Genomic DNA, 4,739 nt, shown 5'->3' with positions numbered 1-4,739 from the left:
GCGAGAGATCACTTCCGGCGCTTGCGTAAACTACGCCAGAGCGCGTACACACCTCACGCACCAGATGCCGTGCGCGCGCTGAAGGCAGTTGGACATAGTGTTGTATTAGAGGTAAAAAATTATATAAATACTGTTCAGTTTCTTGCACAGACCGATCGTTTCGTGTCTTTACACATCAATGTATCGTCACGAGCCGCAGGGTTTAATTTGGATTTGTCTGTGCATGTTTTTTTTACTCTCATAGATTTTGTTACCATTGCCATGCATTATACGACTGATAGACTGCAACGGTTAAAGTTAAAAATCATCATATGTGTTCTACTGAAGAAACAAAGTCACCTACATCTTGGATGCCCTGGGGGTAAGCAGATAAACATCACATTTTCATTCTTGGGTGAACTATCCCTTTAACACATGTTAGACTGCACCCCATAAACACAATCAAGCCTAGAAAAAAAACACTGAACCACCCCTTTAAGTAAGTGACTGAAACATTCATTTACATTTGATTATAATTTATGATTGAATATAACTGACTTACATTTACATTTTAGTCATTTAGCAGACAATTTATCCAAAGCGACTTACAAATGAGTACAATAAGCAATCAAAGTGCTGTGACAAAGTAGTCTAACGCAGTACACGTAGCAAGTTTTTTTTAATATAATAAATAAAAAGAAAAACAAGAAGATAGAATAGAAATATAGAAAAATCTAATATTTTTTTGAACTTTTGGCATACAAAGTAACAAGTAAGCATAAACAAGTAAGAAGATTATAAAGGTTAACAATGGGTTAATTGGGCTAGTGACAGTTAACAGGATAAGTATAGAAACATGTTTTTAATTTTTCAGTCTATCCATATGAGTTACATTTAAAGTGTTCTTGGCAAAAGACTGGCTTTTCCGGACTCATTTTAATATTAGTTAAATATTGTTTATGAGTTCATTTTGAAGCTGATGTTTTAAATCCGAGATTCCAGTGCAGACTCGAAGCTCCACTGTGCAGCTGAAAAGGTAGGAAAGCAGTCAGAATTAGGTCGTGATGGAGGCTCAGAAGACGGACAAGAGCTGGGATGCTGTGGGACATCCCTGACCTGCCGAGGTAGGGTGTGCAACAGCCAGTTTTCAACCAGCATACCGCCTCCATGAAGCCCAAAACAACACCCCAGCTCGACCGGCAGCTCCTCTAGACTGTTTCCTCGTACATCCAGACGCGAAAGCTGAGTCAGGCCACCAAAACCAGCAGGCAAAGACCCTAGAGAGTTATTCGCGACATTCAAGCTGCGAAGTTCTGTGCAACTTTCAAACAGTTCCTTGGGGAGACGTTCAAGCCTGTTGGCGCTCAGGTCTAGTTCACTTAGAAGCGCCAAGGCTCCGATTTCTGCTGGCAACTCTTCCAAAAGGTTTCCAGCCAAAAGCAGGCGTTGCAGTTTATGAAGCATAAAGAGTGCCGAAGGTAGGTTTTGCAACTGGTTGTGCACCAAATCCAAGAGCTCCAGTGAGCGCAGCACTCCTACACTGGCTGGAAGAGCCAGAACGCGGTTATGTGCGAGTCGTAGGCAGGACAGACACCGCAGATGCTGCAATCCCAACAGCTCTTCTAGAGTATGCAGACTGTTGTGTTGCAGGTCCAAACTGCGTAGACCTGTAAGCGCCAGCAGTGCTGATGGCAACCTCTCCAACTGGCATCCATGCAGTTGCACTTCTGCCAGTCCGGTCAAACGCCTCAGTCCCGTAAGTACCAATAACCTGGTACCCTCATTATATATCTCCAGTTTTAGCAGACTCCCCTCTAATTCGCTCAGCTCCCCTGGGACTTTCTGGAGCATGCCACGCAGCACCAAGATGCGGAGGTGACGCAGTTGTCGAAGGCTGCCAAGGGCCCATCCGCGCCCCATCCCGCCCTCGTTGCTCAACCTCCCGGTGAGGTGCAGCTCTTGCAGGCCACGGAGGGAATAAACCCAGACTGGGATCTCTGCAGCTTGGGTGAAGGTTAGATGTAAATTCTCCAGATGTTCCTGAAGGTGCTGCAGTGCTCCAGGCTCCACTGATGCAGTGCAGTGGTAAAGGTGCATCTCTCTGATGAGAAGAGAATCCAGATTAAAACATTTCTCCTCCTAAAATCTTATACCCTCATTACATGTTAAAAACAATCTGTGCTAGACAGCAAAATTGTGTGCAACTGAATTATGTACAAAATTAAGTGCAATTGAAATAAAAATACTTACCTGAGTACGCTCATGTTAGATATTTGTGCTGTCAGTTTGGCGTCTCCAATAAGTTCCAACTTCAACACCTCTTACTGGCTGAAGGTGAACAGGGCCAGTGGCAGGCGAGGAAGAGCCACGAGCTGCAGCAGAGAGCGTCCCTGCTGGTCAGACGTTATCATTGACCGCAAGCGGTTAGCTCCCCAGCGACGCTACAGACTTTCTTCCAGCAGTCGAGTTTCGCTGACCGGTGAGAGGAAGACAGACAGGCGCTGAACCAGTAGGGGGTTGTACTGGTCGGCCATGTGCAAGAGGAAGGCGAGGTCGTTATGAAGGTCAGGCACGTCTAGCATGGATCCTTTCTCACGTAGACTCTGGAAAGAGTACTGCCTCAAAGACCTGAGAATTAGGCAGATTTATTCAGATTTTCAGAATAGTTTTCTTTAAATTTACAGAGTGAAACACTTGGGTTTCGAAGTAAAGAATGTATTCATTTATTTTCTCCATAGGGCACATAGTTCCGATGTTGTTAAAGGTGCAATAGGTGATTGTCTTCAGAAATATTTTCATTTTTGGGTGAACTATCCCTTTAAGGCCAAAGTATACTTCAGTTTTTATACATACCTGAGGGTCCGTGCACAGTGCGCATGATGCAAATTTCGTCACCAAAATAGTACGCGCACCATTCGATCTTTACACAAGCAGGTCTCACATGCGCATTAACATGGTCTTGCTCTAATCAGTTGTTCCACAAGGTGTCAGTATATTTTGGGCTTCACCTTATATATAACATCTGAACTCTCGCAGTGAGCACGAAACCTGCGCACTCTCTCGAAAAGCGCTCTGGCCTGCTCTCTGTCGCTGCGGTCCAACGTGGCTCCCTGTCTGGAAGTGTCCAGAACCACTTGCACCGGAAGAACCGGCTCCGTGAGTGACAGAGTGGAGAGCGTTGAGCAATGGGACAACGTTGAGGGACATGGAGACGGTTGTGTTATAGTGGACGCACTATCAGTCCCCGCCAGCAGAGGGCTGTCCGTCCCCGAGTCCAGACGTGACTTGTGCGTTTTGTACGAAGATGTTACCTGAACTTGCACTGCTTGTTCTATCTCTGAGAAGCGAGTGTCCAGTTTGGCCGTATGAGAAAGCGCTTTTGTCGTCCAGGGCGATTCGCAACATTTGGCGAGAAGCGTCAGGAAGTGCTCGATGCAAGCAGACGTGAGCGGGAAGTGGAACCAGAAGCAGTCGCTGGCCAGGAGAACCAAAGTATGGAGCAGAGTCACATACGGTAAAAAGTTTGAGTACCAGGGTAATGCCTCGTGATAGCAAACCTGGCTAATGTAGATGTACTGCTGGGAGTCAAGGTTGGTACGTCGTCCCTTCACATGGATCTTGGGTGACTCTGGTGTACTACTAAAAATATATTCAGACACAGGCTCTATGGGAGAGCTCTCGCTTAGTTAACACACCCGATTCAGATAACCAGCTCGTTAGAAGTGAGCTACGTGCATGAACTGTGTTCCGATCGATATGATCCCTACACAGTGTTCATTGCTCCCTCCTCCCTGAGCAAGGGAAATCCGTTGAAGTCACTTCAGAACATTCATTCACGGATTTGCGCTGCGCAGTGTCTTCACACACATCACACACGTCTTCACATCCAGTGCGAGGACTGGAATTAGGAACCGCTGATGTAGCCTATTGTAGTAATGTTGTCTCTGGTATTCTGGTCTGTGAGCGTATATGCGTTCAGGGGGTGTGGCTTTGGACGGCGATTGCAGGGAGGGTGGGACGTTCGCTTTCAGTGCTATCAGGCTAAAGTTAGCATTTTCCAAGATCTCCTACTGCACCTTTAATTGATGGTATGCAAATTAAATAATCAAGTTTTATTTTGCAATAATTTAAAATATTTTTTTTCTATAGATATAATCAACCATTTTAAATAAATAGTTGTATATTTCTCAATCGTTCTGAATTTGATCATGCCATTCATTATGCTTCATGGGATTGTAGTTCTTTTTCTCATTAAAGCCAGAACATAAAGCACATAAAGTCTTGTACCTTTGTCTTTTTGTCCAATTCTCAAATCCATTTTTGATTTAAATAAAAGTTTGTAATGTTGTGATTCACCTTCAAGCTGTCTGGTTTGGTTCATGGCTTAAAATGCTTTTAAAAGACTTTTAAAATCCCTATGGAAAAATCGCATGGAAAACATACCAATGCCACTGAAAAGGTGGCCTGTTGCTAACTATTTGCATTTAGTTCTTGGTTCTTGGAACACAAACAGACACGTTAGTCCAATCACCAGAATCTCTCGACACTCACACATGGAGAAAGACTACAGACTACATGGACACAGTCCTCTCGTGTCTTGGGGCACCCATACTTGTGGAAGATCCAGAACAGGGCATAGATGCCCAGCAGACCAAACAGAAAGAGCAGCAAGATGTGTATACCTACAAGAAGAGATGCAATATTTGTAATATATATATATATATATAAAAAACAAAAAAACAAAAAAAAAAAAACAGCCT

At 44.3% G+C, this 4,739-nt stretch overlaps 1 pseudogene; it reads right to left on the bottom strand.

Moving 5' to 3' along the window:
• Positions 1-963: 963 nt before the first annotated feature.
• Positions 964-4,739, bottom strand: part of LOC107708262 (volume-regulated anion channel subunit LRRC8D-like) — a 9,320-nt pseudogene continuing 5,544 nt past the window's right edge.

The sequence above is a fragment of the Sinocyclocheilus rhinocerous genome, unplaced genomic scaffold, assembly GCF_001515625.1.
Source record: "Sinocyclocheilus rhinocerous isolate Xijiao unplaced genomic scaffold, SAMN03320098_v1.1 scaffold2975, whole genome shotgun sequence".
NCBI classification, from domain to species: Eukaryota; Metazoa; Chordata; class Actinopteri; order Cypriniformes; family Cyprinidae; genus Sinocyclocheilus; species Sinocyclocheilus rhinocerous.
Note: the sequence above shows the minus strand (reverse complement) of the source record. Positions and strands in the feature narration are given on the sequence as shown.